Raw genomic sequence first — 13,599 nt, forward strand, 5'->3', positions numbered from 1 at the left:
AAGAGAAACCTAGGACCAAAATGGTTAATATGGCCAAGGAAAGATCATATTCTTGGTCCTGTGACTGGCTGTCTTCAATAGCTGTAGATGGAGCATATTATCTCTATTTTACCTGTGAGAAAACTGAGTCTCAGAAATAGAACATGTCCCGGTTTATATACCTAGAGTATGAAACGGAGGTCTTTTGGTTGTAAACTATAGAAACTAAACCCAAGCTGGATTAAGGCAAAAAGGTGGCATTGGCTCAGGTAATGGAAAGTTTATGGGTTTCAGGCACAGCTTGACCCAAGTACTAAAACCATGTAACTGGGATTCCACCTCTCAATTTTAGCCCTGCTTTCTTTCACATTGTTTCTATTCCTAGGCAGGCTTTCCCCAAACAATGGCAAAGATATTTTACATTCCACCAACTTAGCAAACCATAAAAAGAGTCCCTCTTCCAATACCTCCAGAAAGGTCCTAAATTGATTCTGACTTTTCTGGCTTGAGTCACATACCCAGGAATACATACAATTGTAAGTGGCCTGATCCTGGTCATGTGCCCACCCTTGACCTGAATTATCTGGACCAAGAGTAGGGAGGACTGGTTCTACAAGGGAGGCTGGGCACACAGAAAACACACCTGCATGGGCTCCCACGAGAACCCACAGGTAAATCGGAGGGCATCCCACAAAGAGCCTGGATAGACAGCAGCTCTGAATAGTAGCTCAGCTTTCCTTTGATGTTGGCCACCTGTCCTGCCAACCGCTCCCTCAACACTCAACTCTTGCCACTTTGGCAGGAGCCAACGGGCCCCCTCTAAGTTGCACAGCAATCTGAGCATGGTACCAGGGGCTGGAATTCGAAGCTGCTCTAAGAAACCAGCCAGCATTTCTTTCCTGAAGACACCATAGACCCATCTGCTTCACAGAGTAATGAGAAGACACGTGCGTTAATAAAGGCGAACATTTGCAACTTGCCTACTAGAGACAGCTGAAAGTAAACACTGAGTGGGGATGCTCCCTTATTGTTATCTACACCTTGCCAGGCCACTTAGGAGGATGCCAAGAGCCCGCAGTATTTCATCTCCAGCTCCAACTTCATCAGAGCCAAGTCCTCATCACTCTATAGTCTTGCCAGCTGAGTGGGCAGTGCCAGCCCCTGCCGTGGGAGGGGGTGTCCAGTGCATGGTGCCCCTGTTCCAAGGGGCACCCTCCAGAGCTGCTGTCCCTGCAGAGCTAGTGAGGGTAGCTCTGTTTCTGCTGAGGGCCTACTGGGGACCCCATCCCCTTTCCTCGGTGTGCTTTCGTCTGTTCCCAGAAGCACCATTCATCAGTCGTCCTCACTTTAATCTCCTTCTCCAGTTGACATATTTAGAATTAATGAGGAATTTGTTTTTATCCAACTCTCTCGTTAGGGCAGTGAGCCTATTTCTCCCTCTCAAATGAATCTTCTAGGTAAAATTATGAAAAAATATGTTTTTCTCTCCTACCCTGGCCCTACTTTTAATGTTTTTGGCAGCTCTGAACAGAGCCACTGTATAAAAAATCAGACACTTTATTGCTCAGTAATTAGCCCAAACTAGCCCAGGCAGACAGTTTGCGGGTAGAGAGAAGAAGAGATGGATGAGGAAAGGGTGCCCAGGGATGCAGTAGGTGCTTGTGTGTAATGAGCTTTTGAACAATTTCCTTTGCTGGATTTCTGTGGGCAAAAGGTGTCCCTGAGTAGGCTGTGCCAAGTTATTTCCTGAAGATGTGAGCACTAAAAAGTATTTGTTTCCTCAATCTCATGGTGTTACGGTCTGAATGTGTGTGCCCTCCCCCGCAAATTCCTGTGTGGAAATCCTGTGGGGCTTTGGGCGGCAATTAGGTCATGAGGATGGAGCCCTCATGAATGGGATTAGTGCCCTTAGCAAAGAGACTGCAGAGCACTCTCTTGCTCTCTTTGCATCATGTAAAGGCACAAAGAAGCTGTGGCTGGATGTGGTGGTTCACACCTGTAATCCCAGCACTTTGAGAGGCCGAGATGGGCAGATCACCTGAGGTCGGGAGTTCAAGACCAGCCTGGCCAACATGGTGAAACCTCATCTCTACTAAAAATACAAAAATTAGCTGGGCATGGTGGCATGTGCCTGTAATCCCAGCTACTCTGGAGGCTGAGGCAGGAGAATCGCTTGAACCCAGGAGGCAGAGGTTGCAGTGAGCTGAGCTGGTGCCACTGCACTCCAGCCTGGGTGACAGAGCAAGACTCCCTCTCAAATAAAATTAAAAAAAAAAAAAAAGGGGGCCAGGCACGGTGGCTCACCCCTGTAATCCCAGCACTTTGGGAGGCCAAGGTGGGTGGATCACCTGAGGTCGGGAGTTCGAGATCAGCCTGACCAACATGGTGAAACTCTGTCTCTACTAAAAATACAAAATTAGCCGGGCGTCGTGGCGCATCTCTGTAATCCCAGCTACTCAGGAGGCTGAGGCAGGAGAATTGCTCGAACCTGGGAGGCGAAGGTTGCGGTGAGCCGAGATCGCACCATTGCACTCCAGCCAGGGCAACAAGAGCAAAACTCCCTCTCAAAAAAAAAAAAAAAAAAAAACCAGACAGAGAGAGAGAGAAGCTGTCAGTCTGCAACCCAGAAGAGGGACCCCACCAGAACCCAACCATCTGCCACCCTGATCTTGGACACCCAGCCTCCAGAACTGTGAGGAATAAATTTCTGTTGTTTATAAGCCACTGTGGTACTCTGTTATAGCAACCCAAACTAAGATACATGATTTGAAATGACAGGTATGACTGCTTCCTGGTGTCTGTGCGAGGGGAGATCTCACCACAGGCAGGCAGGAGGGCGCTGGTGCAGGTCCCTGGACCTGCAGTCTGGGCTTGCGTGGGGCCCTGCCCGTAGCATGCTCATAGCACCCAGCTCACAGACTGAAATGTTCTCTTTGTGGATCTCCCTCCCACAAGAGAACGTGGTTTCCTTGAAGAAAGGGACTGCATCTTTCTTTGTAATGTGAGCCTTGTACTGTGCTTAGCACATAGCAGGTGCTCAGAAATATGTGTTGAACTGAGCTGATGTAGGGTGAATACAGACACAGATCACACATGAAGCCAGGTGAGCCTTGGCCCAGGCATGCCCTCTGGGAGAGGCGGGGGATAAATGAGAGGATGCTGCCCCCTCTTTTTCTATCAAGAAAGGCTTCCTGGAGCAGATGCAGCTTGCCTCCGTTTGGGAGCGCTCTGGACACTTCTGTCCTTCTGCTGGACCACCACAGGACACCAAGCAGGCTTCCCTGTCCTCTGTCCTCCCTCCCATCTTCTTTTGTGCTAAGTCCTCCAATCGTCAAGGCCTGGTGTTCTATTGGTGACCACTCTCTCTGCTGGTTAAAAAGCCCATTCTCAAAAGGACCGTTCAGCGTGGCTGACCTTCACTCAGCAGGGTCTGTGACTCCCAGGTGTGAAGCCACTGGCGGAGTATCCAGGGGCTGAGGGCTGATGCGTTTCTCCTCATCCACCTCACTCTGACCCCGGATGCCAGTTAACCCAGGAGAGGTCCCTGAACACAACCCCGATGCAAGCAAAGGTAAGTTCATAAGTTCTCAATGCCTAAGGGATAGAACGTGGCAAATCTGGACTCAGAGCCTAAACCAAGCAGAAAAGTAACAGTAACAATTCTGAGGCTGGGAAGACCAGCTTGGGAAAGTTGCAAGCGCTGAAGCATTTTCAATTCTTAAAATGCACCAGCACCCCACTGCCCCACCCTGAGCAGAGGAAAAGACAATCAATTCTTCCATGGCAAAAACGAAATAAAGTGCTCAGCTGGTTAACACTGCTGTTGCAGGAAGAAGAAAGCCCTCTGAGAGGGGGTTGCCAGAAAAACACAGGATGCCCAGTTAAATGTGGATTGTAGATAAACAAGAAAACAATCTTTAGTATAAGTATGTCCCCTGAAATACTGGGGACATACTTATACTAAAAATTATTGCTTACTTAGCTGAAATTCAAATATAATTGGGCCTCCTCTACTTTGCCTGGCAACCCTGCTCTGACAGGTAGAGGCCACTGCTGAATCTCTGCTGTGTGTTCTGTTCACAGGTGGTGGACAATACGGAGGAGGATGAAGAGGCATGGTCCACCACAACAGGTTGCCCAGAGAGGCTGTAGAGAGTTTAAAAGGAAGGAGTGAGAGGGATCACCAGACCATGAAGTAGGTACAAAGGTATTCCTGTCCAAAATACCAAAGACTTGGGAACAGCATAAATGTTTCACATCAGGAAAATGGTTTGAAGTGATGGTATGTTTACATGATGGAATATCAGGCAGACACTAGATAGTATGTTTGGGAGGAAACTTCAACAACTTTGAAAACAAAATGCCCACCTTCTCTGTCTCTGAAGGGCCCTGAGCTCCCTGGACCCACACAGTTGGACGATGAGGGCTTTTATCCTGTAGTTAACTCCTGAAGATGAATCCAGGCCTTTAAAGTTGGCCCCTGCAGGTTCACATCTCAGTTCTGTGGCTTCCTAGCTGTGCCATCTTCGAAAAGTTATCTTTCTGTGCCTCAATTGTCCCATCTCTAAATGGGGCCAATATGGGCCAATCTCATAGGGTTCCTGTGAGGATCAGGATGTGATAAACACTCAGGACAATGCCCGGGACATGGTAATAGCTTGGTAAGCATCAGCTCGGTGTCCATTAGCTGTGATTTCTCCCATTTCCCACAAGAAGGCTGAAGGACAAAACCGTGGAGAAAGTACAAGCATACCTGGGAGATACCGAGGGTTCAGATCCAGACCACCATAATCAAGTGAGTCACACAAGTTTCTGTTTCCCAGTTACGTTAAACATATGAAAGTTATGTTTACACTATACTGTGGTTTATTGAGTATGCAATAGCATTATGTCTAGAAAACCAGTCTAAATTACTTAACTTTAAAAGATACTTTATTGCTAAAAAATGCTAATGATCATCTGAGCCTTCAGCCAGTCATAATCTTTTGGCTTGTGGAGGGTCTTCCCTCAATGTTGATGGCTGCTGATTGATCAGGGTGGTGGCTGATGAATTTGTGGGCCACTGTGGCAATTTCTTAACATAAAACAACAATGAACTTTGCTGTATCAATTGGCTCTTCCTGTTACAAAAAATTTATCTGTAGCTTGTGATGCTGTTTGAGAGCATTGTATCCACAGAATAACTTTTTTCAAAATTGGGCTCAATACTCTCAAACTCTGCTGCTGCCTTAGTAATTAATTTAGGAATATTCTGAATACTTTGTTGAGTAGATTCTATCTCAAGAAAGCACTTTCTTTGTTCAATAAGAAGCTACTACTCAGTCGTTCAAGTTTTATCAAGAGGTTGCAGCAATTCAGTCACATCTTCAGACTCCACTTCTAATTCTAGTTCTCTAGTGTTCTCTTGCTGTTCCTACCATACCTGCAGTTATTTCCTCCACTGAAGTCTTGAACCCCTCAAAGTCATCTATTGTTTCAAACTCTTATTAATATTGTGGGTTTGTTTGTTTGTTTATTTGTTTGTTTTTTGAGATGACAAGGTCTCTCTCTGTTGCCCAGGCTGGTCTCAAACTCCTGGGCTCAAGCAATCCTCTCACCTCAGTCTCCCAGAGTGTTAGGATCCACCGTGCCTGGCCAATGTTGATATTTTCACCTCCTCTCATGAATCACAAATGTTCTTAATGGTATCCAGAGTGATGAATGTTTTCCAAATTTTCAATTTACTTTGCCCAGATCCATCAGAGGAATCATTATTTATGGCAACTATAGCCTTATGAAATGAATTTATTAAATAAGATTTCGAAGTTGAAATTACTCCTTGATCTTATGAGTTGCAAAATGGATGTTGTGTTAGCAGACATGAAAACAAATTTAATCTCCTTTGACATCTCCATTGGAGCTCTTGGGGAACCAGGTCTATTGTCAATAAGCTGTAATGTGAAAAGAATCTCTTTTTCTAAGCAGTAAGTCTTAACAGTGGACTCAAAAAATTCAGTAAACCATGCTGTAAACAGATGTGCTGTCAGCCAGGCTTTGTTATTCCACTTATAAAACATTGAGTAGAGTTCACATAATTCTTTTCTTTTTTTTCTTTTTCTTTTTTATAGCAGAAAGTAAAGGCTAAGAGTTAACATAATTCTTAAGGCCCCTAGCATTTTTGGAATGGTAAATGTGCATTGACTTCAACTTAAAGTCACCAGCTGCATTAGCTTCTAACAAGAGAGTCATCCTGTCCTTTGAAGCTTTGAAGCCAGGCATTGACTTCTTTCTAGCTCTGAAAGACGTAGACAATGTCTTATTCCAACAGAAGGCCATTTCATCTACATCGAAAATCTGTTGTTGAGTGTAAACACCTTCATCAATATCTCAGTTTGATCTTCTGGATAACTTGCTACAGCTTTTACTCAGCACTTGCTGTTTCTGTACTTTTCTGTTAGAGAGAAAGCTTATTTCCTTAAACCTCATGAACCGACCTCTGCTAGCTTTCAACTTTTCTCCTGCAGCTTCCTCATCTCTCTCAGCCTTCATAGAACTGAAGAGAGTTAGGGCCTTGCCCTGGATTAGGCTTCAGCTTAAGGGAATATTGTGGCTGGTTTGATCCTTTATCCAGATCATTCATGCTTTCTCCATATCAGCAATAATGCTAATAATAAGGTTTCACTTTTCTTTTTTAATCTTCATGTGTTCTTTGGAGTGGTACTTTTCATTTTCTTCAAGAACTTATCTTTTGCACTCTCGACTGACTGTTTGGTGCAAGAGGCATAGCTTTCAGCCTGTCTTGGCTTTCAATATGCCTTCCTCATTAAACTTAAAAATTTCTAGCTTTTAATTTAAAGTGAGAGACATGCGACCCTTTCTTTAACTCAACCATTTAGAGGCCATCGTAGGGTTATTAACTAGCCTAATTTCAATATCATTGTGACTCAGGGAATAGGGAGGGACAAGAAGAGGGAGAGAGATGGGAGAAGAGCCAGTTAGTGGAGATTTTTCTTTTCTCTTTCTACCACGATGGCACAAACTCTTGTTAGGTTACTTTTCCAGCCCTAATCTACCAGGTTGGGAGCTGTGCAGGGCTGGGCTTTAAGGAGGTGGAATAGAGAGCTTTTCAATGCAGTGTGGTGGAAGGTCACTGGCTATGTCTTCTAGCCCCAAACACCACACATCACCCACCTTCCAGACACCTGCCAATTTCAACACCTGAAAGGTGATAATTTCTGATTTATTTCACAGGGTCTTGAAAGATGGGTCCTTTGTTGAACCACAAGTGGCCCAACTGGGGCTAACTGGCAGCTGGGTTGTGTATGGCACTTAGGTAAGAGTAGGGGAGTAGAAGTACCCAGAGGTTCATACGATAGGTATGTTAGTCTTAGGTTTTAAGAAACTGAGCTGTACTGTGGTTGCTTAAGTAAGCTGTGTTTATTATAAGGGCAGCTCTGGAGTAAGGGATGGAATATAGATGACATGCACAAGCTTCAAAGGGACCGCAGAAATATTTTTACAGCCAGGCCTCATGGGAATAGGAAAGTGGTCCAGGAAGGGTGGCCTTAGGGTGATCACCACCTCAGCAGCAGGAGCCCTCTGATGCCCTTAGCCTTTACCTTTACTCAGCTCTTAAGGGTCTGTCTTCCATTGTCCCTACTGAAGCAGGAAATTTTCCCTGACCCCTTCATGGGTGGGAACCGGAGTGTGGGCACTGGAGCTAGCCAGCTGCTTTGGTGCCAATGGGGGCAAACTCCACTCACTTGAACCCATTGTACTCAACCCCTCATGGGAGGTAGCATGCAGGTGAGTGGGTGTGGGAGCCAGGGTGATTGCTTTTGGGCACCAGCAGAAGCAAAACTCCATGTAGGCCTTGCGGCAGCATCTAGCAGGGAATACCCATGACTCCCGAAGCCTCAGAAGGAGTGTTACAGTCAGTGCTCTTTTAGCTTTGCTGTCCATGGACAGTTTAAGTGTTAACAGCTCAGTTAGCCCTCTGCCTTTTCACGTGAGATGGCTGCTTTCTGCCCGTGAGAGGGTCAGTGTGACAGTCTTCTGCATCTGCACTTGTGGTACCTGAGCTTTTGTTCACTGTCCAGGAAAGATCGGATCGTACAAATGAATTACAGGGTGATGAATGCAAAAGATTTTATTGCCAATGAAAGCGGCTCTCAGCAGGAAGGGGAGCTGGAAAGGGGATGGAGCAGGAAGGTGATCTTCCCCTGGAGTCCAGCCATCCCCAGCTAGACTCCTGTCCGAAGCAATGCCATCAAGCCATCCCTCTGAAGTCAAACTGCTTCTCCCTGACATCCAACTGTAGTCTCTGACGTCCTGCACTTCTCCTCTTCTCCTCTCTGACAGTGCAGCCTAGGGTTTTTATGGACAGAAGATGGGAGACAGGGCAGGCCATGGGTGGTTTTGGAAAGTGCAACATTTGAGCAGGAAAACAGGAATGCATGTTCTCACTTTGGGCTGTGGTTCCAGGCTTGAGGGTTGGACCCTCACTGGGGACTCACCCTCTTCTGCCCAGAATTTCCCTGCCTCCTGTCCCTATAACTATGACTGCTTGCAACCTACTCTTTCTCTTTCCTCTACCTCCTGGCCTCTGCTAGTTACAGCCTCTACCTATTCACAGATTCTCCAACTCGTAGTTTCTGAGTATTACTTCTCTCTGATGGAGGTTCAGTTTCTTTTCCCATGACCAACCACTCAGTTGCCTCTCTCTGTTTCATATTCATACTGCCCAAGGAGTGATTCTGCAGAATAGGCACTGGCCATGCTGTCTATCCACTGTCCAATCAGCTGTGGCCATGTGGTCACATGATCATGGTTCCAACATGGCAGCCCACAGTGGGAGGAACTCATGGGAAGAGGACTATGGGAGTGGCAGGCACCCCAAGACTTGTCCTGCCCACATCAGGGGGATGAAAAAGAGGGGGTATGACTCTGCCAATAACAAATTTTCTCTATTTTATAGATTGGTTGCTGGGGGAGGGTGTGGTAAAATGAAATGAGACACTGAGTTCTGTCATAGAACTTTATTTTCAGTAATTAGGCTTTATTTTCAAGAATCCTTAGAGTTCATCCCATGAACCCCAGAGAGCCAAGGGGCACTGTTTGAAAAAAAATAACACTAGGTCAAATCTGACCCCCTAAGCTTGTAGCCAGGCCGCTTTTTTCATTTTTCACAAGTCAGACACGTCTTTAGGGACAGTGGTAAGAACACATGGAAGTGATCCCAAGTCCCCTAGACACTTCAGCATCATCTGGCCAGTGAGGGCAGTATTTGCTGCTCTGACCCTCTAGGCACTGCTAAGTTAAAGATGTACAGGACATATCATGTAGCTGGCTTGTCTCTGAGGTAGTCTTCCAGCTACCTTGATCTTGTCTTGGGAATGTCTGCTGGGTTCTATAACTTAATAGGGTAAGTCGTTTTAACAGGTAAACAACAGTGGAGTTTTTTGGGTTTGGGGTTGGGGGATTGGAAGAGAAGGAGAATGTATGTACCAAAGACATCTAAGGGGAAAGAATCCAAAAGAGACAAGGGAATATTTATCCACTTAACATTTACGCTAAAAAAAAAAAAATGTAGTTTTCTTTAAAACACTTAGCTTAACTATCAAAATGGAAATGTGCTCATGAGGTAATTCGCATGAAAGAGGCAATGACTGATGGCTTAAAGATAATATATACTCATGTAGTAAGTGCCACACACTGTTCCGAGTGCTTTATCTATATCAAGTCATTGGTCTCCACGATCTTATGAGGGAGGTATAATTTTGATTCCATTTTACATATAAGAAAACTGAGGCACAGAACCATTAATTCACTTGCCCAAGGTCTTGCAGCTAGCAAGTGGCAGAGGTGGTGGCATTTAAATCCTGACAGTCTAACTCTCAGAGTTTAGGCTCTGAATTACAATGTTCTCAAAGGAAATTTAAAACTACATGGAATTGAATGAAAATGATAACACAACATATTAAATTGGATGGGATGCAGCCAGTATTTATCCAGCATGCATTATGCCTCAGTGGTTTTAAGTCCATTACCTCTGTGAGGCAGGATCACATGAGCACACCCATGCTCAGAGAGGTCAGGTACTCGTACAAGGTCACACAGGTAGGAGATGGAAGAGCCAGGATAAGAACACAGGTCTAGTTCCAGAATCTGCCATCTACCCATTAGTTCTCCCTGTGCACAAGTGATACCTTTCAAGGTACATTTGCACGTTGATGGGAGATAATCCATCTACCCAAGAAATAAACGTTGATGGTGGAAATTCTAGAAATAATTTAGCTTGAGGGAGGGCGTCTTCCAAGCATCCCTGAAATTATAGCTCACAATTCGCTGTTTCCTAAGTCAGCTCTGCTAGAAGGTGACAGAATCTGAGCCCTGCTTGAGCAGTTTTCTTTCTCCCTCTTCCCTCAGGCATCCCCTGTGGGAGGAAGGAGGAGCTCAAGGTCAGGAGAGCACTGTTCCCTGGGAGGTAAGTGCAGCACTCAGCCGCATTGACTCCAGCTGGCATCCTTCAGTGCGGGAGGCCTCACCGTCTATCCCTGCAGGGCTTTGTTCCCCGCAGGCCTCTGAATGTGAGATCCACCCTCTTTGGATTTCTGGGGCAATTTTTGCTTTACTTTTTCACCTGACCCTTTGGTTTAAAAACACAATAAGGAGTAGGAATTATTAGCACTGGAGTTAAAGAATGCCGGCTTTTAGGACCTGTTTTTTTCTGGTCAAGCTGAGAGAGGAAATCAAAGCTTCCATTCTTCTCCCTGGAAACAGAACTTACAGAAGTGTGTCTTATTACATCATTGTTGATAAAAAGCAAGTGGGAAATACTTGAAAATGTGAAAAATCACAGAGTAACTGTGTGTGCATTCTACAGTGTAAAATCAATGGATGACATCCTTCCTGAGACTTAAGAAAGTCCAGTCCAAGTTAAGAAGAGGGAGTTGGAGGGAGATGCCAGGAATTGATGAAACTCTGTGTGCAAAGCACAGCACAGTTAGTGCCAAGAGCAGGAGGTGGCCCTCTCACCTCTAAGGACTTCAGAAGGCTGGTTGGCCTGGGGAATGCCAAATACTCAGTAATGCCTCTGTTTCCTAACTGGCCAAAATGTGAAAAAGTAAATGGGCTCAAATAAATATTAATGAAGTGTCGACCATGTACTACATTGCAAAACGGCCTTTGTGGCCTTTGCAAAAATTATGACAGTAGGAAATCTGATATAGTTGACTTCATCTTGCTTCTGATCTCCAAGCTGTCCTTGGTCATTCCTGGGCATAGGACAAGCTAACTTTCGGAGGAATTCAGTTTATAGTTTACATTTAAAGCAAAGGTGATAATAGCCCTTCCCCAAACTAAACCACCTTTGTAAAACTACTGAAAGGTCACAAGGTTAAGATTATGAGAGGGGCCTGAATTCTGACAAGACAGGCATAGTTTCTAGAATCCCTTACTGCTCAGGGGTCATGTGGCCAGAGGTCACAAGATTTGTGACTTTTCCAATTGCTCCTATAAATAACATCGCTATTGTAGAACTGAAGATTGGTTTTTGAGATATCTTTCAGACTGACCCCACCAGGACTCATGACTCATGGCTCATGGCTCAACAGGTCTTGTGGCTCCCATGTAGAGGCAGACTCAGTGCGCGAGGACCATTTTCCACACCCTTGTGATTTCATCCCCAACCAATCAGCAGCAGCCATTCCCTAGCCCCCTGCCCACCAAATTATCCAAAACACCCTAATATCCAAGCTTTTGGAGAGACTAATTTGAGTAATAACTCCAGTTCTCCCACGTGGGTCAGCCTCACGTCATTTAAACTCTTTCTCTATTGCAATGCCGCGGCCTCAGTGAGCTGATTTTGTCTGTGCTGTGGACAGGAAGAACCAGTCAGGTGACTGCAGTTAGACAAACTGGAAGTTAATCTGTGGGTCTTTCACTGACCAAAAATGACTTCATCTCTCTGAGCCTCAGTTTCCTCATTTATAAAATGGTGCTCATAGCAACTATACCTGAATGTAACAAGCCCAATGCCTGAACTCTGATACCCCCCAAGGAAACACAAATAGGCAAGTCAGAAATCCTCTTTTATAACAAAGCAAGGAGGGGAATGCACCAGCCATCCCCAGCAAGGCTTTCTAAAACTCTCCTCAAAGTTGTATTCCACAGGATACCGGCTCTCTCTCCACTCCCCACCATCCCCCACCACACTCTCAAATATTTTCTTCTTCCTGAGCTCTCCATGCCCTTTGTTCTGTAGATCAACGTGACTTGTAGATCAATGTGTTCTATAGATTAATATTCAGACGTCTCTGGTACTGCGCCCTACCCTCTGCAGCACATCAGTGGGGTGGGGTTGTGTTGAGGGTTACACAGAATAATAACTTTTTTTTTTTCTGATACACAATCATGCCATAGGTTGACATGATGATTAAAGAAACCACAGATGCAAAAACCACTAACAATAAGCCTAAAATGTGGAGCAAGCTCAGTAAAAGTTCACTTCCTTCCTCCTCCCGCAGACACAAAGATCAAACGTGCAAAGATCAAACGTATCTGAGAGGGTTTTGGAAATGGAGCACACAGTAGGGCCCTATTCTGATGAAAGCGCTGATCTGATGCTGAGATAAGAGGTAGCAAAGTGATGGTCTAACCCCACTTCGGGGTGCGATCAGCTATCCTTACATGGGCCAACTCCCAGGGAGGGATGGGGTCTCTCCTCCTGAAGGGACAGAGGAGAGGAAGGGAGCAGGGGTGGTGGGTGGCCTAATGCTAGACCTATGAAAGGAATGGTGATCTCAGAGGGGGTGGGGTTAAGACACTGATCTGTGGGCCAAAAAAAAAAAAAAAAGATAACTCTAGGAGAGTCAGTTAGCAGGAACCTATCCTCATTTGTAGTTGGAAAACAGCCTGGTTGGGGCTATTTGGTCTCTTCTAAGTCAACTAAAAACACATTGAGACCAGGCACGGTGGTTCATGCCTGTAATCCCAGCACTTTGGGAAGCCGTGGCAGGAGTACCACTTGAGCACAGGAGCCTAGGCAACAGTGAGAGCTTCTCTCTCCTCCCACCACCCGCAAAAAAAAAAAAAAAAAAAAAAGAGCTGGGTGTGGTGGTACATGCCTGTGGTTCCAGCTGCTCAGGAGACTGAGAATGCAGTGAGCCATGATCACACCACTGCACTCCAGCCTGGGTGACAGAGCCAGAACCTCTCTCAAAAAATAAATAAATAAAATAAATAAATAAAAAATATTTTTATTGAATGAAAATGATAACACATGCGTGTATGTGTGTGTGTGTATATATACATATATATATATGTATATATATATGACTCCTTCCTTTTTTCTAGTATTTTCCCTAATTACACAACAGAACAAAACAAGAAGGAAAGAAACAAGGTCAAGCTTTCTAGAAGGCCTGGATTTTTTCTCTATGAGGAAAATAAAATCATGCAGCCCCTTAGGGTTTCAGTCAGTGATCCTGTTATGGGCTGAATGTTGTCCCCCAGCAAATTCACATGGTGAAGTCCTAACCCCCAGTACCCACAGATGGTGACGGTATTTGGAGATTGGGTCCTGAAAGAGGTGGTTAAGGTAAAATGGGGTCACAAGGGTGGGCCCTAATATAGTATGGC

General features: G+C 45.2%; 1 long non-coding RNA gene across 1 annotated transcript in view; it reads left to right on the forward strand.

Annotated features, from left to right (window-relative positions):
• The first annotated feature begins 256 nt into the window (after window positions 1-256).
• Window positions 257-13,599, forward strand: part of LOC129397129 (uncharacterized) — a 29,926-nt gene continuing 16,583 nt past the window's right edge. The window contains exons 1-2 of the long non-coding RNA XR_008624306.2: window positions 257-4,174; window positions 10,387-10,444. This is a non-coding gene — a long non-coding RNA (uncharacterized LOC129397129). The remainder of the gene's footprint in view (window positions 4,175-10,386; window positions 10,445-13,599) is intronic.

Source organism: Pan paniscus, chromosome 12 (genome assembly GCF_029289425.2).
Source record: "Pan paniscus chromosome 12, NHGRI_mPanPan1-v2.0_pri, whole genome shotgun sequence".
In the NCBI taxonomy this organism is placed as follows: domain Eukaryota; kingdom Metazoa; phylum Chordata; class Mammalia; order Primates; family Hominidae; genus Pan; species Pan paniscus.